The sequence below is a fragment of the Chiloscyllium plagiosum genome, unplaced genomic scaffold (genome assembly GCF_037043375.1).
Source record: "Chiloscyllium plagiosum isolate Xiang-an unplaced genomic scaffold, Cpla_swu_hap1 HiC_scaffold_45, whole genome shotgun sequence".
NCBI lineage: Eukaryota > Metazoa > Chordata > Chondrichthyes > Orectolobiformes > Hemiscylliidae > Chiloscyllium > Chiloscyllium plagiosum.
In genome coordinates this window covers 78,313,871-78,337,303 of record NW_028270183.1, presented here as the reverse complement: position 1 = coordinate 78,337,303, position 23,433 = coordinate 78,313,871, and positions in this window count along the sequence as shown.

Sequence of the window (23,433 nt, the reverse complement as noted above, 5' to 3'; positions counted from 1 at the left end):
TTCACCCCCATTCTCGCTCTCTCGCCCCACTCTCTTGCTCGCCCCTCTCTCTCACCCCTCTCTGACACCCTCTCACTCTCAACCCCTCTCGCTCACACCCCCTCGCACTCTCAATCCATCTCTCTCTCACCCTCTCTCTCCCTGCCTCTCACTCTCTTCCCCTCTCTCTCTCTGCCCCTCTCGTGCTCTCTTCCCCGTCTCACTCTACCTCTCTCATTCACCCCTCTCTCCCTTTCTCTCCCCCACCCCTCTCGCCCCTCTCCCCTTCTCTCCCCCCTCTCTCACCCCTTTCCCTCACCCCCTCGCTCTCATTCCCCCTCTCACCATCTCCCCTCTCTCTCCCTCCTCTTTCTCCCTCCTCTCTCTCACCCCCTTGCTCTCAACCCCCCCTCCCCCTTCCCTTTCTCTCCCCCCTCTCTCTCTCCCTCTCTCCCCCTCTCACCTCTCTCCAACCCCCTTCCCTCCCCTTTCTCTCTCTCCCCTCTCTCCCCTCTCTCCCCTCTCTCCCCTCTCTCTCCCCCTCTCTCCCCCTCTCTCCCCCCTCTCCCCCTCTCTCCCCCTCTCTCCCCCTCTCTCCCCCTCTCTCCCCCTCTCTCACACCTCTCTCACACCTCTCTCACACCTCTCTCACACCTCTCTCACACCCCTCTCACACCCCTCTCACACCCCTCTCACACCCCTCTCTCCCCACTCTCTCTGGCCTCTCTCACCCCTCTCTCACCCCCCCTCTCTCACCCTTCTCTCTCCCTTAGCTCTCTCTCTCTCACCTCTCTCTCTAACCCTCTCTCTCTCTCACACACCCCTTCTCTCACACCCCTCTCTCTCACCCCTTCTCTCTCAGCCCCCCCCTCTCTCTCTCTCTCTCTCAGAACCCCTCTCTCCCCAGTCTCTCCCACCCAGATCTCTCTCAAACATCCTCTCTCTCACCCCTCTCCCTCTCTCACCCTCTCTCTCACTCACCCCTGCTCTCTCATCCCCTCTCTCCCCCCACCCCTCTCAGCCCTCTCTCTCTCAGCCCCCCTCTCTCTCCCTCCCCAATCTCTCCCAACCTGATCTCTCTCAACCCTCTCTCTCTTTCACCTCTCTCTCCCTTACCGCTCTCTCTCTCTCACACCTCTCTCACACTCACCCTCTCTCTCACCTTTTCTCTCTCAGCCCCTCTCTCTCAAACCCTCTCTCTCTCACCCCTCACTCTCTTTCACCCCTCTCTCTCTTACACCTCTGTCTCACCCCCTCTCTCTCTTACCCCTCTCTCTCACCCTCTCTCTTTCAGCCTGTCTCTCTGTCATCCCCTGTCTCTTTCTCACCGGCTCTCTCTTCCACCCCGATCTCTCTCACGCCCCGTCTCTCTCTCTCACCCCTCTCTTTCTCACCGCGCTCTCCCTCACCCTCTCTCTCTCACCCCCTCTCTTTCACTGTCTCTCTGTCAGCCTGTCTCTCTCTCTCACCCCCTGTCTATTTCACTCCCGCTCTCTCTTCCACCCCGATCTCTCACACATACCCTCTCTCCTTCACCCCTCTCTCTCTCACTCCCCCTCTCTCTCACCGCTCTCTCTCTCACCCTTCTCTCTATCATCCCTCTCTTTCGCAGTGCCTCTCTCTCAGCCCCTCTCTCTCCCCCAGTCTCTCCCATCCTGATCTCTCTCTCAGCCCCTCTCACTCTCACACACTCTCTCTCTCATCCCTCTCTCTGATCCCTCTCTCTCACCCATCTCTCTCACCCTCTCTTTCTCACGCCTCACTCTCACCCTCACTCTCTCAGGCCCTCTTTCTCTCTCTCACCATTCTCTCTCCCACCCCTCTTTCTCTCACCCTTCTCTCTCTTACCTGTCTCTCTCTCTCACACTTCTCTCTCTCTCAGCCTCTCTCTAGCACACCTTCTCTCTCACCCTCTCTTTCGCAGCCACTCTCTCTCTCAGCCCCTCTCTCTCTCCCCAGTCTCTCCCACCATGATCTCTCTCTCAGCCCCTCTCACTCTCCCCCACTCTCTACACCCCTCTCTCTCTCACCCGTTATCTCTCACCCTCTCTCTCTTACCCCTCTTTCTCACACCTCTCTCTCTCTCAGCCTGTCTCTCTGTCACCCCTGTCTCTTTCTCACCCGCTCTCTCTTCCACCCTGATCTCTCTTACACCCCCTCTCTCTCTCACTCCTCTCTCTCTCAGCCCTATCTCTCTTACACCCGTCTCTCTCTTTCATCCCCTCTCTCTTACATCTCTCTCTCACCTCTCTCCCACCACTCTCTCTCACCCTCTCTCTCTCAGCCTGTTTCTCTGTCATCCCCTGTCTCTTTCTCACCCGCTCTCTCTTCCACCCCGATCTCTCTCACACCCCACTCTCTCTCACCCCTCTCTCTCACTCTGTCTCTTAACCCTCTCTCACACCCCCTCTCTCACACCCCCTCTCTCACACCCCCTCTCTCACACCCCCTCTCTCACACCCCCTCTCTCACACCCCCTCTCTCTCTTACCCATCTCTGTCTCCCCCTCTCTCACCCCTCTCTCTCTCACCCCTCTCTCTCTCACCCCCTTTCTCTCTCAAACCTCTCTCAACCCCCTCTCACTCTCATATCCCTCTCTGTCTCACCCTCTCTCTCTCATCTCTCTCTCTCACCCCATGTTTCTCACACTCTTTCACACCCCCTCTCTCTTAGGCCCTCTCTTTCAGCCCCTCTCTTTCTCACCACACTCTCTGTCCCTCACCTCTCTCTCTCAACCTCTTCTCTCTCACAACCACTCTCTCTCTCACCCTTTCTCTCTCACCCTCTCTCTCAGCCCCTCTCACTCTCACCCTCTCTCTCTCATCATCTCTCTCTGATCCCTCTCTCTCTCACACACCTCTCTCTCACAAACCTCTCTCTCACCCTTTGTCTCTCACCCCTATCTCTCACCCTCACTCCCTCAGGTCCTCTCTCTCACCCTTCTCTCTCTCACCCTTCTCTCTCTTACCCATCTCTCTCTCTCACACTTCTCTCTCTCAGCCTCTCTCTCTCGCCCTCTCTTTCGCAGCCTCTCTCTCTCACCCCCAGTCTCTCCCACCTGATCTCTCTCTCTCTCAGACCCTCTCACTCTCACCCACTCCCTCTCACCCCTCTTTCTCTCACCCTTTCTCTCTCTCACTCTCTCTCACATCCCCTCTCTTACACCCCTCTCTCACACCCCTCTCTCACACCCGCTCTCTCACCCCCTCTCTCTCATCCCCTCTCTCTCATCCCCTTTCTCTCCTCCCACTTTCACCCTCTCTCTCTCTCAGCCTGTCGCTCTTTCACACCCTGTCTCTTTCACACCTGCTCTCTCATCCACCCCGATCTCTCTTACACCCTCTCTCTCTCACCCCTCTCTCTCACCCCTCTCACTGTCTCACCCTTCTATCTCTTACCCATCTCTCTCACCCTCTCTCTCTCACCCCTTCTCTCTCTCCCCCTCTCTCACCCCTCTCTCTCACCCTCTGTCTCTCACCCCTCAATCTCTCTCACCCCTCTCTCTCTCTGAAACCTCTCACTCTCACATCCCTCTCTCTCTCATCCTCTCTCTCTCTCTCACCTCTCTCTCTCTCACCCCATCTCTCTCACACTCTCTCTCAAACCCTCTCTTTCAGCCCCTCTCTCTCACTCCCTTCTCTGTCACACACCTCTCTCTCAACCTCACTCACCCCTGCTCTCTCATCCGCTCTCTCACCCCCCCTTCTCAGCCCTCGCTCTCTCTCAGCCCCCCTCTCTCTCCCTCCCCAATCTCTCCCAACGTGATCTCTCTCAACCCTCTCTCTCTTTCACCTCTCTCTCCCTTACCCCTCTCTCTCTCACATACTTCTCTCACACTCTCCCTCTCTCTCACCTTTTCTCTCAGCCCCTCTCTCTCAAGCCCTCTCTCTCACCCCTCACTCTCTTTCACCCCTCTCTCTCTTACATCTCTCTCTCACTCCCTCTCTCTCTTACCCCTCTCTCTCACCCTCTCTCTTTCAGTCTGTCTCTCTGTCATCCCCTGTCTCTTTCTCGCCGGCTCTCTCTTCCACCCCGATCTCTCTCACGCCCCGTCTCTCTCTCGCCCCTCTCTTTCTCACCGCTCTCTCCCTCACCCCTCTCTCTCTCACCCCCTCTCTTTCACTGTCTCTCTGTCAGCCTGTCTCTCTCTCTCTCTCACCCCCTGTCTATTTCACTCCCGCTCTCTCTTCCACCCCGATCTCTCTCACATACCCTCTCTCCTTCACCCCTCTCTCTCTCCCCCTCTCTCTCTCAAACCCCTCTCACTCTCACATCCCTTTCTCTCTCATCCCCCCCTCTCTCTCTCTCATCCCTCTCTCACCCCATCTCTCTCTCACCCTCTCTCTCAGGCCCTCTCTTTCAGCCCCTCTCTCTCACTCCCCTCTCTGTCACACACCTCTCTCTCTCAACCTCTTCTCTCTCACACAGCCCTCTCTCTCTCACCCTCTCTCTCTCACCCCTCTCTCTCACCCCTCTCTCTCACTCCTCTCTCTCACCCACTTGCTCTCACCCCTCTCTCTCTCACCCTTTCTCTCTCACCCTCTCTCACACCTCTCCCTCTCACTCTTCTCTCTTACCCCTCTCTGTCTCACGCACCTCTCTATCTCACCCTCTCTCCAACCCCTCTCTCTCTCTCTCACCCTTGTCCATCTCACTCTCTCTCACCCCTCTCTCTCGCTTACCCCTCTCTCTCTCACACAGCTTATTTCTCTCACCTTCTCTCTCTCTCAGCCTCTCTCTCTCCCTCACCTCTCTCTCTCCCTCACCTCTCTCTCTCTATCCCCCCTCTCTTTCTCACCCTTCTCTCTCTCATCCTTCTCTCTCCTACCCGTCTCTCCTCTCTCACACCTCTCTCTCTCAGCCTCTCTCTCTCACACCTTCTCTCTCACCCCTCTTTCTCTCTCACCCCTCTCTCACTTACCCCTCTCTCTCTCTGTCTAACACCTCTCTCTCACCCTCTCTCTCTCACCCTCTCTCTCTCACCCTCTCTCTCTCACCCTCTCTCTCTCACCCTCTCGCTTACCCCTCTCTCTCTGTCTAACACCTCTCTCTCATCCTCTCTCTCTCACCCCCTCTCTCACACCCCTCTCTCACACCCCTCTCTCTCTCCCCCTCTCTCATTCACCCTCTCTCTCTCTCACCCCTCTCTCTCACACCTCCCTCTCTCACCCTCTCTCTCACCACTCTTTCTCTCTCACCCTCTCTTTCTCACCCCTATCTTTCTTAACCCTCTCTCACACACACCTCTCTCATCCTCTCTCTCACCCCCCCTCTCTCACACCCTTCTCTCCCTCATCCTCGCTCTCTCATCCCTCTCTTACCCCTCACTCTTACCTGTCTCTCTCACACCGCTTCTCTCTCTCACACACACCTCTCGCTCACCCTCTCTCTCATTCCTCTCTCTCTTACCTTCTCTCTCTTTCCTCTCTCTCTCCCTCTCTCTCTCTCACCCCTTGCCTCTCAACCCATCTTTCACCCCCTCTCTCTCAGCCCTTCCTCTCTCTCAGCCCCCCAATCACTCCCCAGTCTCTCACACCCTGATTTCTCTCACACAACCTCTCTCTCACCCCTCTCTCTCTTACTCCTCTCTCTCTCTTACTCCTCTCTCTCACACCTCTCTCTCTCTCTCAGCCTGTCACTCTGTCACCCCGTCTCTTTCTCACCCGCTCTCTCTTCCTCCCTCTCTCCCTCACCCCCCCTCTCTCCCTCACCCCCCTCTCTCCCTCACCCCTCTCTCTCCATCACCACTCTCTCTCACCCCTCCCTCTCTCTTACCTATCTCTCTCTCTCACCCTCTCTCTTCAGGGCATAAGCCTGAAGAAGGGCTTATGCCCGAAACGTCGATTCTCCTGATCCCTGGATGCTGCCTGACTTGCTGCGCTTTTCCAGCAACACATTTTCAGCTCTGATCTCCAGCATCTTCAGATCTCACTTTCACCCTCTCTCTTACCCCTCTCTCACACACCCTGTCTTTCACCCCCTCTCTCTCACCACCTCTCTGTCAGCCCCTCTCTTTCACCCTCTCTCTTTCTCTCAGCTTGCCTCTCTCTCACCCCTGTCTCTTTCACACCCACTCTCTCTTCCACCCCGATTTGTCTCACACCCCCTCTCTACGTCATCCCTCTCTCTCTCTTACCCTCCCTCTCTCTAACACCTCTCTCTCTCTCACTTTCTCTCTCACCCCCCCTCTCTCCCCTCTCTCTCACCCTCTCTCTCCCCCTCTCTCTCACACCCTTCTCTCTTACCCCTCTCTCTCTTACCTGTCTCTCTCACACCGCTTCTATCTCTCACACACACCTCTTGCTCATCCTCTCTCTCTCTCTCACCCCCCCTCTCTCTTGCGCACCCTCTCTCTCACTCTCTTACCCCTCTCTCTCTTACCTTCTCTCTCTCTTACCTCTCTGTCTCTCTCCCCTTCTCTCTCAACCCATCTCTCACCCCCTCTCTCTCAGCTCTTTCTCTCTCTCAGCCCCTCTCTCTCACCACCTCACTCTCACCCCCTCTCTTCCACCCTCTCTCTTTCTCTTAGCCCGTCTCTCTCTCACCCCCTGTCTCTTTCACACCCACTCTCTCTTCCACCTCGATCTCTCTCTCACCCCTTCTCTACCTCACCCCTCTCTCTCACACACCTCTCTCTCTCACCCCTCATTCTCTCAACCCTCTCGCTCTCTCACCTTTCTCTCTCTTACCCGTCTCTCTTTCACCCTTCTCTCTTACATCTCTCTCTCACCCCTCTCTCTCACTCACCCCCTCTCTCTCACCACCTCACTTTCACCCTCTCTCTTCCACCCTCTCTCATTCTCTTTGCCTGTCTCTCTCTCTCACCCCTGTCTCTTTCACACCCATTCTCTCTTCCACCCCGATCTCTCTCACACCCCCTCTCTACCTCACCCCTCTCTCTCACACACCCCTCTCTCTCTCAACCTCCTCTCACTCTCACATCCCTCTGTCTCTCACCTCTCTCGCACCCTCTCTCTCTCACCCCTCTGTCTCTCACCGCTTCTCTCTCACTTTCTCTCTCAGGCCCTCTCTCTCTCTCATCCCCCTCTCTCTCACACACATCTCTCACACACCTCTCTCTCTCAACCCCCTTTCTATCATATCCCTCTATCTCTCACCCACTCTCTCACACCCCTCTCTCAACCACTCTCTCTCACCCCTCTCTCCCTCTCACCCTTTCTCTCTCACCCTCTCTCTCTCACACACACACTTCTCTGTCTCACCCTTCTTTTTCACATACCTCTCTTTCTCACTCTCTCTCTCAACCCCTCTTTCTCTCACCCTTTCTCTCTCACCCTCTCTCTCTCACACTTCTCTGTCTCACCCCTCTCCCTCAGACACCTCTCTCTCACCCTCCTCCCTCACCCTCTCTCTCTCTCTCACCCCTCTCTCTCACACCGCTTCTCTCTCTCACCCTCTCTCTCTCAGCCTATCTCCCTCACCTCTCTCTCTCACCCATCTCTTTCACCCCTCTCTCTCTCACCCTTCTCTCTCCTACCCATCTCTCCCTCACTCACACCTCTCTCTCAGCCTCTCTCTCTCACGCCTTCTCTCTCACCCTCTCTTTCTCAACCCTTTCTCCCTTAGACCCTCTCTCTCCCCAGCCTCTCCCACTCTGAGCTCCCTTAAGCCCCTCTCTCATCCCTCTCTCTCTCATCCCCCTCTCTCTCTCTCACCCCCCTCTCTCTCTCACCCCCCTCTCTCGCACACACCTCTCTCTCACCCTCTCTCTCTCACCCGCTCTCACCCTCACTGTCTCAGGCCCTCTCTCTCACCCCTCTCTCTCACACCCCTCTCTCTCTTAACCCTCTCTCACACACACCTTTTCTCTCTCTCTCACCCCTCTATCACTCTCACCCCTCTCTCTCAACCCCCTCTCCCTCTCACATTCATCTCTCTCTTACCCCTCTCTCTCTCACACCTCTCTCTCTCAGCCTGTCTCTCTGTCACCCTCTGTCTCTTTCTCACCCACTCGCTCTTCCACCTCGATCTCTTTCGCACCCCCTCTCCCTCACCCCTCTCTCCCTCACCCTCTCTCTCTATCCCCCCGCTCTCTCTTACCCGTCTCTCTCTCACTCTCTCTCTCTTACCCCTCTCTCACCCCCTATCTCTGAGCCCCTCTCTTTCACCCTCTCTCTCAGCCTGTCTCTCTCTCACCCCCTGTCTCTTTCTCACCCACTCTCTCTTCCATCCCGATCTCTCTCTCACCCCTTCTCTACATCAACCCTCTCTCTCTCACCCTTCTCTCTCTTACCCGTCTCTCACTTTCACCCCCTCTATCTATAACATCTCTCTCTCACCCCGCTCTCTCACCCCCTCTCTCACCCTCTCTCTGTCATCCCTTGTCTCTTTCTCACCCGCGGTCTCTTCCACCCCGATCTCTCTCACACCCTCTCTCTCTCAACCCCTCTCCCTCATCCCCTCTCTCATCCCCTTTCTTTCACCCTCTATCTCTCTCAGCCTGTCTCTCTTTCACCCCGTCTCTTTCACGCTCTCTCTCTTCCACCCCGATCTCTCTCACACCCTCTCTCTCCCTCACCCCTCTCTCTCTCACTCCTCTCTCTCACCCCTCTGTCTCACACTTCTCTCTCTTACCCGTGTCTTTCACCCTCTCTCTCTCTCACTCCCCTCTCTCATTTATCCCTCTCTCTCACACCCTCTCTCTCACCCTCACTCTCTCACGCCTCTCTCTCTCACCCCTCTCTCTTACCCGTCTCACTCACACCGCTTCATTCTCACACGCACACCTCTGTCTCACCCTCTCTCTCACACCCTCTCTCTCACACCCTCTCTCTCTCACACTCTCTTTCTCACTCTCTCACCCCTCTCTCTTACCTTCTCTCTCTCTTACCTCTCTCTCTCTCCCCCTCTCAATCACACCCTCTCTCTCAACCCATCTCTCATCCCCTCTCTCTCAGCCCTTTCTCTCTCAGCCCCCTACTCACTCCCCAGTCTCTCACACCCTAATTTCTCTCACACACCCTCTCTCTCACCCTCTCTCTCACCCTCTCTCTCACCCTCTCTCTCACCCTCTCTCTCACCCTCTCTCTCACCCCTCTCTCTCACCCCTCTCTCTCACCCCTCTCTCTCACCCCTCTCTCTCACCCCTCTATCTCTTACCCCTCTCTCTCACACCCCTCTCTCTCTGTCACCCCCTGTCTCTTTCTCAACCACTCGCTCTTCCACCCCGATCTCTCTCACACCCCCTCTCTCCCTCACCCCTCTCTCTCCCTCACCTCCCTCTCTCTCACCCTCTCTTACCCATCCCTCTCTCTCACCCTGTCTCTCTTACCCCTCTCACCTCTGTCTCACACCCTCTGTCACACCCTCTGTCACACCCTCTCTCTTACCCTCTCTCTCTCTCACCTCTCTCTCTCACACCTCTCTCTCTCACCCCTCTCTCTCTCACCCCTCTCTCTCTTACCCCTCTCTCTCACACCTCTCTCTCAGTCTGTCTCTCTTTTACACCCTGTCTCTTTCTCACCCGCGCTCTCTTCCACCCGATCTCTCTCTCTCACCCCCTCTCTACGTCACCCCTTCTCACTCTCATCCCTCTCTTTCTCAACACACTCTCTCTCACCCTTCTCTTTCTTACCCGTCTCTCTCTCTCTTTCACCCCTCTGTCTCTCTAACATCTCTCTCTCACCCCCTCTCTCACCCTCTCTCTCTCACAGCCTGTTTCTGTGTCATCCCCTGTCGCTTTCTCACCCGCGCTCTCTTCCACCCCGATCTCTCTCACACAACCTTCCCTTACCGCGCTCTCCCTCACCCCTCTCTCTCACCCCTCTCTCTCTCTCACCCCTCTTCCTCTCTCACCCTTCTCTCTCTTACCTGTCTCTCTCACACCTCTCTCTCTCAGCTTCTCTCTCTCACGCCTACTCTCACACCCCTTCTGTCGCAGCCCCCTCTCTCCCCAGTCTCTCCAACCCTGAGCTTTCTCACAGTCCCTCTCTCCCTCACCCCTCTCTCTCATCCCTCTCTCTCTCACCCCTCTCTCTCTCACCCCTCTCTCTCTTTCACCCTCTCTCTCTCTCACACCTCTCTCTCTCAGCCTCTCTCTCACGCCTTCTCTCTCCCTCTCTTTGGCAGCCCTTCTCTCTCTCAGCCCCTCTCTCTCTCTCCCCAGTCTCTCCCTCCCTGATCTCTCTCACCGCCCCTTTCTCTCTCACCCTCTCTCTCTCACCCTCTCTCTCTCACCCTCTCTCTCTCACCCTCTCTCTCTCTCACCCTCTCTCTCTCACCCTCTCTCTCTCACCCTCTCTCTCTCTCACCCTCTCTCTTACCTCTCTCTCTGTTACCCCTCTCTCTCACACACAATCTCTCTCACCCTCTCTCTCACCCCTTCACTCTCTCAGCCTGTCTCTCTGTCACCCCTGTCTCTTTCTCACCCGCGCTCTCTTCCACCACTCTCTATTCCACACCCCTCTCTCTCAACCCTCTCTCTCTTACCCCTCTCTCTCACCTCTCCCTCTCTCTCTCTCACCCTCTCTCTCTCTCACCCCTACTCTGTCACCCCTCTCTCGCAACCCCTCTCTCTCAGGCACTCTCTCTCACCCCCTCTCTCTGTTTCACCCCCTCTCTCTCTCACCCCCCTCTCTCACCCCCTCTCTCTCACACCCTCTCTCTCAACATGTCTCTCTGTCACCCCCTCTCTCTTTATCACCCTCTCTCTCCCACACCCCTCTCTCTCCCTCAGCCCTCTCTCTCCCTCAGCCCTCTCTCTCCCTCACCCCTCTCTCTCTCACCCCTCTCACTTACACCCCTCTCTCTCTCTCACCCTCTCGCTCTTACCCGTCTCTCTCTCACACGTCTCTCTATCTTTCTCACCACTTCTCTCTCACCCTCTATTTCGCAGCCCCCCTCTCTCTCTCAGCTCCTCTCTCTGGCATCCCTTTCTCTCTCATCCCGCTCTCACTCACACCTCTCTCTCACCCCTTCTCTCGCACCCTCTCTCTCATGCATTCTCTCACTTTCACCCCTCTCTCTCTCTTACCCTCTCTATCACACCTCTTCTCTCTCTCTCATCCCACTCTCTCTCACCCTCTCTCGCTCACCCCTTCTCTCTCACCCCCTCTCTCACCCTCTCTCTTTCAGGTCCTCTCTTTCAGCCCCTTGCTCTCTCACACACCTCTCTCTCAACCCCCTGTCTCTCTCACACTCCTCTCTCTCTCACCCTCTCTCTTTCAGGCCCTCTTTTTCAGCCCCTTGCTCTCTCACACACCTCTCTCTCAACCCCCTGTCTCTCTCACACTCCTCTCTCTCTCACCCTCTCTCTTTCAACCCCCTCTCTCATCCCGCTCTCTCTCACACCCTTCTATCTCACCCCCTCGCTCACCCCCTCTCTCTCAGGTCCTCTCTTTCAGCCCCTCTCTCTCACTCACCCGCCTCTCTCATACACTTCTCTTTCACCCTCTCTCTCACCCCTCTCTCTCTCTCACACCCTTCTATCTCTCTCACCCTCTATCTCTCTCATCCCCTCTCTCTTACCCCCTCTCTCTCACACACCTCTCTCTCACCCTTTCTCTCTCACCCCTCTCTCCCTTACCCCTCTCTCTCACACACACCTCTCTCACACCTCCCTCTCTCTCAAACCCTCTCTCTCTCATACGTCTCTCTCTCTCCCCTTCTCTCTCACCCCTCTCTCTCACCCCTCTCTCAGGCCCTCTCTTTCAGCCCCTCTCACTCTCTCACCCCTCTCTCTCTCTCACACCCCGTCTCTCTCTCACCCATTCTCTCTCACCCCCTTTCTCAGGCCATCTCTCTCTCATACCACTCTCTCTCTCACTCCCCTCTCTCTCTGACATCTCTCTCTGTCATCCCTCTCTCTCTCTCATCCACTCTCTCACCGCCCCCTCTCTCACCCCTCTCTCTCACCCCCTCTCTGTCACACACCCCTCTCTTTCACACCTCTTTCTCACACCCCCTCTCTCACCCCTTTCACTCTCTCACCCCCTCTCTCTCTCACCCCCGCTCTCTCTCACCCCCTCTCTCTCTCACCCCCTCTCTCTCTCACCCCCTCTCTCTCTCTCACCCCTCTCTCTCTCTCACCCCCTCTCTCCCTAACCCCACTCTATCTGTCATCCCTCCTCTCTCTCTCCTCTCACTCTATCACATCCTCTCTATCTTCGCCCTCTCACTCTCTTACCCCCTCTCTCTCATGCCTCTCTCTCACCTTCTCTCTCTCTCTCACCTACTCTTTTTCTGCCTCTCTCTCTCTCACCCCTCTCTCTTTACCCGCTCTCTCTTCCACTCCGATCTCTCTCAAACCCCCTCTCTCTCACCCCGCTCTCTCTCTCTCACCCCTCTCTTAATTTCCCCTCCGCCTCTCTCACACACCACTCTCTCTCTCTCTCAGGCACCTCTCACTGTCTCCAGTCTCTCCCACCCTGATCTCTCTCACGCACCTTCTCTCTCATGCCTCTCTCTCTCACCCTCTCTCTCTCTCAAGAGAAGGGCTTATGCCCGAAACGTCGATTCTCCTGTTCCCTGGATGCTGCCTGACCTGCTGCGCTTTTCCAGCAACACATTTTCAGCTCTGATATCCAGCATCTGCAGACCTCACTTTCTCCTCTCTCTCACTCACCCCTCTCTCTCTTACCCCTCTCTCTATCTCACCCCCTCTCTCTCAGGCCCTCTCTCTCTCACCCCTCTCTCTCTTTCTCTTACCTCTCCCTCTCACCCCCTCTCTCACCCGTCTCTCTCTTACCCGTCTCTCTCTTTCAGCCCCCCTCACAGACCTCTCTCTCAACTCTCTGTCTCTCTCACACCCGTCTCTCTCACCCTCTCTCTCACCCCTTTCTCTCTTACTCCTCTCTCTCTCACACACCTCTCTCTCACCCTCTCTCTCACCCCCTTCTCTCTCTCACACCCTTCTCTCTCTCACCCTCTCTCTCTTTAACCCCTCTCTCTCTCTCTAACCCCTCTCCCTCTTCCCCTCTCTCTCTCACACACACAGCTCTCTCTCACCCTCTCTCTCACCCCCTTTTTCTCACACATTCTCTCTCTCATACCTCTCTCTCTCACCACTTCTTTCTCACTGCCTCTCTTATCCCCCCTCTCTCAGGGACTCTCTTCCAGCCCCTCTCACTCTCTCACCCCTCTCTCTCTGACCCTCTCTCTCTCACCCATTCTCTCTCACATCCTCTCTCTCACCCCTCTCTCTCAGACCTCTCTTTCTCTGTCAACCCCTGTCTCATCCCTCTCTCTCTCACTCCCTCTCTCTCTCACACCCCCTCTCACTACCCCCTCTCTCAACACCCCTCAATCTCTCATCCCCTCATTCTCTCACCCCCTCAGTCTTTCACCCCCTCTCTCTCAAACCCTCTCTCTCACATTCATGTGTCTCTCACACCCCTCTCTCTCCCCTCTCTCTCCGTCCCACTCTCTCCCTCTCCCACTCTTTCACATCCCCCTCTCTCGCACACACTCTCACACACCGTCGCTCTCTCACCCCTCCCTCTCTCCCACCATCTCTGTCTCCCCTCTATCCTTCTTGCTCCCTCTCTCGCACCCCCCCTCTCTCTCACCCTTCTCTCTCCCACCCCTCTCTTGTACTCACTCCCACCCCTCCCTCTCACCGCCCTCTCACCCACCTCTCTCTATCTCACCCCCTCACTCTCCCACCCCCTCTCTTCCACCTCCTCTCTCTCACCCCCTCTCTCTCACCCCTCTCTCTCTCCCACCTCCCCCTCTCTCAAGCCCCCCCTCTCTCTCACCCCTCTCTGTCTCTCATCCCCCACCCCCTCTCTCTCAATCCCCCTTTCTCTCAATCCCCATCTCTCTCTAACCCCCTCTCTCTCTCAACTCCTCTCTCTCACCCCTCGCTCTCTCACCCCTCTCTCCCACACTCCCTCTCTCGCACTCCCTCTCTCTCTCACCACCCTCTGTCTCAAACCCCCTCATTCTCTCATCCCCTCACTCTCTCACACCCTCACTCTCTCACCCCTCTCTCTCAACCCCCTCTCTCACGCCCCTCGCTCTCTCACCTCTCTCTCTCACTTCCTCTCTCTTTCACCCTCTCTCTCGCCACCCCCTCTCTCAACCTGCCTCACTCTCTCATCCCCTCACTCTCTCAACCCTCAATCTCTCACGCCCTCTCTCTTTCTCAAACCCTCTCTCTCACAACCCCTCTCTCTCTCTCATCCCCTCTCTCTCATCCCCTCTCTCACTCCTCTCGCTCACGCCCTCTCACCCCTTTCGCTCTTACCCACGCTCTCTCGCTAACCCGTCCCCCTCTCTCTCTCACACACTCTCTGAATCACACCCTCTCCTTCTAACTCCACTCTCTCTCTTACCCCCTCCCCACTTTCTCTCTCTCTCAATCACCCATTGCCTCTCACCCCCTCTCTCTCACCCCTCTCTCTCACTCCCTGTGTCTCTCACCCTCCTCTCACCACCCCCTCTCTCAAACCCCCTCACTCTCTCATCCCCTCACTCTCTCACACCCCCAATCTCTCATGCCCTCTCTCTTTCTCAAACCCTCTCTCTCTCACCCCCCTCTCTGTCTCTCATTCCCTCTCTCACCCCTCTCTCTCACGCCCTCTCACACCCTTTCGCTCTTACCCTGCGCTCTCTCTAACCCCTCCCCCACTCTCTCACCCCTCTCTCTCACCCACTCTCTCAATCACACCCTCTCCTTCTCACTCCACTCTCTCTCTTACCCCCTCCCCACTTTCTCTCTCTCTCAATCACCCATTGCCTCTCACCCCCTCTCTCTCACCCCTCTCTCTCACTCCCTGTGTCTCTCACCCTCCTCTCACCACCCCCTCTCTCGAACCCCCTCACTCTCTCATCACCTCTCTCTCACCCCCCTCACCCCTCCTCCCTCTCTCACCCCCTCCCTCTCTCACACCCTTTCTCTCTTTCCCTGCGCTCTCTCTCACTAACCCCTCCCCCTCTCACCCCTCTCACTCACCCCCTCTCTCTCGCCCACTCTCTCTCTCACACCCTCTCCTTCTCACTCAACTCTCTCTCTTACCCCCCCACTTTCTCTCTCTCAATCACCCCTTCTCTCTCAACCCCTTCTCACCCCCACCCCCCCTCTCTCCCCCTCTCTCTGCCTCCTCTCTCCCCCTCCTTCTCTCTCTGTCTCTCACACCCCCTCTCTCTCCATCCCATCTCACTCTCTCACCACACTCTCTCTGTGTCACCCCACGTCTCTCTCATTCCAACCCCTATTTCTCACACTCCTTCTCTCTCTCTCTCACACCCCTTCTCTCTCTCACACCTCTTCTCGCTCTCACACCCCTTCTCTCCCAAACCCCTTCTCTCTCACACACCCACTCTCTCTCACACACACCCTCTCTCTCACCCCCACTCCCTCACCCCCTCTGTCCCACCCCTGTCTCTCCCCCTCCCGCTCTCTCGCTCCCCTCTCTCTCTCTCCTCCCCTCTTTCTCCCCTCTTCTCCACCACCCCTCTCTCTCCCCCTGTCTCTCCCCACTCTCTCCCCCACTCTCTCCCCCGTCTCTACACCCTTTCTCTCCACTCCCTCTCCCCACTCTCTCTCCCCCCTCTTTCTCCCCTATCTCTCCCCCACTCTCACACCCTCTCCTACCACCCCCCTCTCACCCCCTCTCTTTCTCTCACCCCACTCTCTCTCATCCCCTCACCCCCCTCTCTCACCCCTCACCCCTCCCCCTCACTCACACCCTTTCTTTCGTACCCCTCGCTCTCTCTCTATCCCCTCCCCCCTCACTCCTCGCGCTCAATCCCTCTCTCTCACCCACTCTCTCTCTCACACCCTCTCCTTCTCACTCCACTCTCTCTATTACCCCCTCCCCACTTTCTCTCTCAATCACCCCTTCTCTCTCACCCCATCTCACCCCACCCCCTCTCTCAACCCCCTCTCTCTCACCTGCTCTCTCTTTCTCACTCACGCTCTCTCTTTCTCACTTACACTCTTTTTTTCACTCACTGTCTCTCTTTCTCACCCACTCTCTCTTACCCACTCTCTCTCTCTCACCCTCTCTCTCTCCCATCTCACTCTCTCACCCCTCTCTCTCTCACCACACTGTTTTCTCTCTCTCTGTCCCACCCTCTCTGTCTCTCACCCCTTCTCTCTCACACTCCTCTCACCCCCACCCCCTCTCTCACCCCCGTCTCTCTCACCCGATTTCTCTTTCCCACTCACGCTATCTCTTTCACTCACTCTCTCTCTCTCTTTCTCACCCCCTCTCTGTCGCCCTCCCCTCTCTCTCGCTCTCCCCTCTCTCGCTCTCCCCTCTCTCGCCCTCCCCACTCTCTCGCCCTCCCCACTCTCGCCCTCCCCTCTCTGGCCCTCCCCTCTCTCTCCCTCCCTCCACTCTCCTTCCCCTCTCACTCCCCCACCCCCTCTCTCTCCCTCCACTCTTTCTCACCTTCCCACTTCTGTCTATCGCCCTCCCCTCGCTCTCGCCCTCCCCTTTCACTCTCCCTCCCCTCTTACTGTTCCTCCCCAGCTCACTCTCCATCCGCTCTCTCGCTCTCCCCTCTTACTCTCCCTCTCATTTCTTTCCCTCTCTTTCCCCTCTTCTCTCTGCCCCCTCCCCCTCTCACCTCTCTCACACCGTCCTCTCCCCTCCTGTCTCCCCCTCATCTCTCCCCCTCCTCTCTTCTCCCTCCTCTCGCTACCCCTCCTCTCTCCCCCTCCTCTCTCTGCCACTCTCCCTCCTCTCTCCCCCTCCTCTCTCTGCCACTCTCTCTCCTCTCTCTCTGCTCTCTCTTCCTGCTCTCTCTCCCCCTCTCTCTCCTTCCCCTCTGTCTCTCCCCACTTTCTCTCCCCGCACTCTCTCTCCCCCACTCTCTCTCTGCCCACACTCTCTCCCCCTCTCTCCCCCTCTCTTCCCCCCTCTCTCACCCTCCCTCTCTCTCGCCCCTCTCGTTATCTCCTCCCTTTCTCTCTCTCTCCCCCTCTCACCCTATCTCTCTCTTGCCCCTCTCTCTCTCCCTGCTCCTTCACTCTCTCTCCACCTTCTCTCACTCTCGATCCCCGTCCCTCAGTCTCTCTCTCTCTCTCCCCACCTCCCATCGTTTCTCTCTTCCTGAATCTCTCTCCCTCCTGTCCCGCCCTTCCACTCTCTCTGACACACTCTATCCCCCTGGTTCTTCATCTCCCTCTGACCTAGAGTCTGGGGAGTTGGTGGTAGTGAGGCTGCGTGTGGGGGGTGGGGGTGTGATGTGGGAGGTGGGAGGAGGGAAAATTGTGGAGAGACGGAATTGTGGGACAGAGACAGAGTCGGCAGGAGAGGGGGGAGGCAGACAGGGAGTAGTGAAGGCAGGTGAAGAGACTGGGGTTGGGGGGTGTGAGAGAGCGGGGGATGTGGGAGAGTAAAAGGGAGAGGTGGTGAGAAATAGAGAATGCGCAGAACGAGAGAGAGGGAGAGAATTGAGGAGGAAGAGTAGGAGAGAGGAAATGGGGAGGACAGATTGGAGTGGGGGGTGACAGAGGGAGTTAATCCCTGCTCCTGAGCTCAGGGCGCGGTGCCCTCCCCTTCCCTGAGGACCAGGACTTGGAGATGACTCTGTCTCTCTCCAGCTCAGCTTCTCCAACACAAAGACACACAACAACATCGGTCACTCTGCTGCTCGGCACGATTTAATCAACATTTTTATTGGTTACAAATGGAAGTGATGGATACAGTCAGTGGGATGGTGCCTTTTCTCACTGCCCACCCCTTCTCTGTCCCCTCTCTCTCTGTGACCTCTCTCTCCTCTCACTGTCCCCTCTCTCACTGTCCCCTCTCTCACTGTCCCCTCTCTCTCTGACCTCCTCTCTCTGTGACCTCTCTCTCTGTCCCCTCTCTCTGTCCCCTCTCTCTGTGACCTCTCTCTCTGTCCCCTCTCTCTGTCCCCCTCTCTTTCTGTCCCCCTCTCTGTCCATCCTCTCTCTGTCCTCTCCCTCCCGTCCCCTCTGCCCCCTTCTGTCTCCCACTCTCTCCATCCCCCCACTCTCTGTCCCCCTCTCTCTGACCGCCTCTATCTCCCCTTCTCTCTCCCCCTCTCTATCTCCCCCACTTTCTGTGCCCCTCTTTCTGTCGCCCTCTCTCTCTGCCACCTTTCCCTCCCACCGACCTCTCTCTGTCCCCCCTCTGTCCACCTCTCTCTCTCTTCACCCTCTCACTCTGCCCCCTCTCTCTGTCCCCCTCTCTCTGTCCCCCTCTCTCTGTCCCCCTCTCTCTGTCCCCCTCTCTCTGACCCCCTCTATCTGTCCCCCCTCTACCTGTCCCCCCTCTCTGTCCCCCCTCTCTGTCCCCCCTCTCTATCCCCCCTCTCTGTCCCCCCTCTCTGTCCCCCCTCTCTCTCTGTCCCCTCTCTCTCTGTCCCCTCTATCTCCCCCCTCTCTGTCCCCCCCTCTCTGTCCCCCCCTCTGTCCCCCCCTCTCTGTCCCCCCCTCTCTGTCCCCCCCTCTCTGTCCCCCCTCTCTGTCCCCCACTCTCTGTCCCCCACTCTCTGTCCCCCCACTCTCTGTCCCCCCACTCTCTGTCCCCCCACTCTCTGTCCCTCCTCTCTCTGTCCCCCTCTCTCTGTCCTCCCCTGTCTCTGTCCCCCTCTCTCTGCCCCTCTCCCTCTTTACCCCTATCTCTATCCCCACTCTGTCCCCCTCTCTCTGTCCCCCTCTCTCTGACCCCCTCTATCTGTCCCCCCTCTACCTGTCCCCCCTCTCTGTCCCCCCTCTCTGTCCCCCCTCTCTATCCCCCCTCTCTGTCCCCCCTCTCTGTCCCCCCTCTCTCTCTGTCCCCTCTCTCTCTGTCCCCTCTATCTCCCCCCTCTCTGTCCCCCCCTCTCTGTCCCCCCCTCTGTCCCCCCCTCTCTGTCCCCCCCTCTCTGTCCCCCCCTCTCTGTCCCCCCTCTCTGTCCCCCACTCTCTGTCCCCCACTCTCTGTCCCCCCACTCTCTGTCCCCCCACTCTCTGTCCCCCTCTCTCTGTCCCCCTCTCTCTGACCCCCTCTATCTGTCCCCCCTCTACCTGTCCCCCCTCTCTGTCCCCCCTCTCTGTCCCCCCTCTCTATCCCCCCTCTCTGTCCCCCCTCTCTGTCCCCCCTCTCTCTCTGTCCCCTCTCTCTCTGTCCCCTCTATCTCCCCCCTCTCTGTCCCCCCCTCTCTGTCCCCCCCTCTGTCCCCCCCTCTCTGTCCCCCCCTCTCTGTCCCCCCCTCTCTGTCCCCCCTCTCTGTCCCCCACTCTCTGTCCCCCACTCTCTGTCCCCCCACTCTCTGTCCCCCCACTCTCTGTCCCCCCACTCTCTGTCCCTCCTCTCTCTGTCCCCCTCTCTCTGTCCTCCCCTGTCTCTGTCCCCCTCTCTCTGCCCCTCTCCCTCTTTACCCCTATCTCTATCCCCACTCTGTCCCCCTCTCTCTGTCCCCCTCTCTCTGACCCCCTCTATCTGTCCCCCCTCTACCTGTCCCCCCTCTCTGTCCCCCCTCTCTGTCCCCCCTCTCTATCCCCCCTCTCTGTCCCCCCTCTCTGTCCCCCCTCTCTCTCTGTCCCCTCTCTCTCTGTCCCCTCTATCTCCCCCCTCTCTGTCCCCCCCTCTCTGTCCCCCCCTCTGTCCCCCCCTCTCTGTCCCCCCCTCTCTGTCCCCCCCTCTCTGTCCCCCCTCTCTGTCCCCCACTCTCTGTCCCCCACTCTCTGTCCCCCCACTCTCTGTCCCCCCACTCTCTGTCCCCCCACTCTCTGTCCCTCCTCTCTCTGTCCCCCTCTCTCTGTCCTCCCCTGTCTCTGTCCCCTCTCTCTGCCCCTCTCCCTCTTTACCCCTATCTCTATCCCCACTCTGTCCCCCTCTCTCTGTCGCACTCTTTCTGCCCCCTCTCTGTCACCGTCTCACTGTTCCCCTCTCTCTGTCCCTCTCTCTCTACCCACACTCTCTACCCCCCCCCCTCTGTCGCCCTCTCTCTGCCCCCTCTCTGACCCCCCCCCCCGTTGCCCTCTCTCTACACCCTCTCTGTAAACCTTTCTCTGCCGCCCTTCTCTGTCGCCCTCTCTGTGTCCCCCCTCTCTGTGTCCCCCTCTCTCTGTCCCCCTTTATGTCCCCCTCTTTGTGTCCCCCTCTCTCTGTTCCCCTTCCCTCTTCCCCCTCTCTCTGAACCCCTCTCTCTGTCCCCCCTCTGTCTGCCCCCCTCTCTCTGTGTCCCCCCTCTCTGTGTCCCCCTCTCTCTGTCCCCCTTTATGTCCCCCACTTTGTGTCCCCCTCTCTCTGTTCCCCTTCCCTCTTCCCCCTCTCTCTGAACCCCTCTCTCTGTCCCCCCTCTGTCTGCCCCCTCTCTCTGTTTCCCCCTCTCTGTTTCCCCCTCTCTGTTTCCCCCCTCTCTGTCCCCCTCTCTCTTTCGCCCTCTCTCTGCCCCCTCTCTCTCCCCCGCTCTCTGATGCCCCCTCTCTGTCCCCCTCTCTCTGTCCCTCCTCTCTGTCCCTCTCTCTCTGCCCACCTCTCTCTCTGTCGCCCCTCTCGCTGAAACCCTCTCTCTGTCCCCGTCCTTCTGTCTCCGCCCCCACCCTCCCACCTGCCCCCTCTGTCCCCCTCTCTCTCTGTCCCCCTCTCTCTCTGCCCCCCTCTCTCTCTGTCCCCCTCTCTCTCTGTCCCCCCCTCTCTCTGCCCCCCTCTCTCTGCCCCCCTCTCTCTGCCCCCCCCCCCCTCTCGGTCCCCCTCTCTCTTTCGCCCACTCTCTGCCTCCTCTCTCTCCCGCGCTCTCTGACGCCCTCTCTCGGTCGCCCTCACTGTCATCCCTCTCTGTCACCGCCTCTCTGTCCCCCTCCCTCTGTCCCCCCTCCCTCTGTCCCTCTCTCTCTGCCCCCCTCTCTCTGTCCCCCCTCTCTGCCCCCCCCCTCGGTCCCCCCCCTCGGTCCCCCCCCCCTCGGTCCCCCTCCCTCGGTCCCCCTCCCTCTGTCCCCCTCCCTCTGTCTCCCTCCCTCTGTCCCCCTCTCTCTTCCCCCTCACTCTTCCCCCTCTCTTTGTCCCCCCTCTGTCTGTCCCCCTCTCTCTGTTTCCCCCTCTCTGTTTCCCCCTCTCTGTCCCTCTCTCTCTTTCGCCCTCTCTCCGCCCCCTCACTCTCCCCCGCTCTCTGACGCCCCCTCTCTGTCGCCCTCTCTCTGCCCTCGCTCTGTCACTGTCTCTCTGTCCTCCCTCCCTAGTCCCCCTCCCTCTGACCCCCTCCCTCTGACCCCCTCCCTCTGACCCCCTCCCTCTGAGCCCCTCCCTCTGAGCCCCTCCCTCTGAGCCCCTCCCTCTGAGCCCCTCGCTCTGTCGCACTCCCTCTGTCCCTCCTCTCTGTCCCTCTCTCTCTGCCCACCCCTCTCTCTGTTGCCCCTCTTGCTGAATCCCTCTCTGTCTCGTCCTTCTGTCTTCGCCCCTTCCCTCCCAGCCGCCCCCTCTGTTCTCCCCTCTCTCTGTCCCCCTCTCTCTGTCCCCCTCTCTCTGTCCCCCTCCCTCTGTCCCCCTCCCTCTGTCCCCCTCCCTCTGTCCCCCTCTCTCTGCCCCCCTCTCTCTGTCCCCCCTCTCTGTCCCTCTCTCTCTGCCATCTCTCTCTCCCGCGCTCTCTGACTCCCTCTCTCTGTCGCCCACTCTCTGCCCCCTCTCTGTCACCGTCTCTCTGTCCCCCCTCCCTCTGTCCCCCGGCTCTGTCCCCCCTCCCTCTGTCCCTCTCCCTCTGCCCACCCCGCTCTCTGTCCCCCCTCTCTGGTCCCCCTCCCTGTTCCCCCCCTCCCTGTTCCCCCCCTCCCTGTTCCCCCTCTCCCTGTTCCCCCTCTCCCTGTTCCCCCTCTCCCTGTTCCCCCTCTCCCTGTTCCCCCTCTCTCTGTTCCCCCTCTCTCTGTTCCCCCTCCCTCTTCCCCTCTCTCTGTTCCCCCTCTCTGTTACCCCTCTCTGTTCCCCCCTCTCTTTCGCCCCCTCTCTCTCCCCCGCTCTCTGACGCCCCCTCTCTGTCGCCCTCTCTCTGCCCCCGCTCTGTCACTGTCTCTCTGTCCCCTCTCCCTCTGACCCCCTCCCTCTGACCCCCTCGCTCTGTCCCCCTCCCTCTATCCCTCCTCTCTCTGTACCTCTCTCTCTGCCCGCCCATCTCTGTTGCCCCTCTCGCTGAACCACTCTCTCTGTCCCAGTGCTTCCGTCTCCGCCCCCCCTCCCACCCACCCCTCTCTCTGCCCCCTCTCTGCCCCCGTTCCCCTCCCTCTTCCCCTCTCTCTGTACCCCTCACTCTTCCCCCTCCCTCTTCCCCCTCTCTCTGTCTCCCCCTCTATCTATCCCCCCGTCCCCGTCTCTCTGTTCCCCCTCTCTCTGCCCCCCTCTCTCTGCACCCCTCTCAGTCACCCCTCTCTGTCGCCCTCTCTCTGCCCCCTCTCTGTCACCGTCTTTCTGTCTCCCCTCCCTCTGACCCCCTCCCTCTGACCCCCTCCCTCTGACCCCCTCCCTCTGACCCCCTCCCTCTGTCCCCCCTCCATCTGTCCCCCCTCCATCTGTCGCCCTCTCTCTGTCTCCCCTCATTGTCCCTCTCTCTGGCCCCCCTCTCTCTCTGGCCCCCCCTCTCTCTCTGGCCCCCCTCTCTGTCCACCCTCTCTCTGCCCCCCACTCTCTGTCCCTCCCCTCTCTGTCCACACTTCTTTGTCGCCCTCTCTCTGACCCTCTCTGTCATCATCTCTCTGTCCCGCCTCCCTCTGTACCCCTCTCTCTGTCCTCCCTCTCTCTGTCCCCTCTCTGTGCCCCTTCGCTCTGTCCCCCGTCTCTGTCCCCCCTCTGTGTCGCCTCTCTTCCCCCCGTCCCCCTCTCTCTGTCCCCCCTCTTTGTCCCCTCTCTGTCCACGCTCTCTCTGCACCCCCCCGTCATCAGCACTCTGTCCCCCCTCCCTCTGTCCCCTCTCTCTGTCCTCCCTCTCTCTGCCCCCTCTCTGTCACCTTCTCTCTGTGCCCCCTCCCTCTGTCCCCCCTCCATCTGTCCCTTTCTCTCTGTCCTCCCCCTCACTGTACCCCCTCTCTGTCCCACTCTCTCTGTCCCCCCTCTCTCTGTCCCCCTCTCTCTCTGTCCCGCCCTCTCTGCCCCCCCTCCATCTGTCCCCCTCTCTCTGTCCTCCCTCTCTCTGCCCCCTCTCTGTCCCCCTCTCTCTGGCCCCTCTCTCTATCCCCCCCTCTGTCCCCCCTCTCTCTGCTCCCCCCTCTCTCTGCCACCCCCTCTCTCTGCCCCCCTCTCTCTGCCCCCCCTCTCTCTGCCACCCCTCTCTCTGCCCCCCTCTCTCTGCCCCCCTCTCTCTGCCCCCCTCTCTCTGCCCCCCCCTCTCTGCCCCCCCTCTCTCTGCCCCTCCTCTCTCTGTCCCCCCCCTCTGTCCCCCCCTCTCTGTCCCCCCTCTCTCTGTCCCCCCTCTCTCTGTCACCCCTCTCTCTGTCCCCCCCTCTCTGTCCCCCCCTCTCTGTCCCCCCTCTCTGTCCCCCCCTCTCTGTCCCCCCCTTCTCTGTCCCCCCCCCTGTCCCCCCCTCTCTGTCCCCCTCTCTCTGTCCCC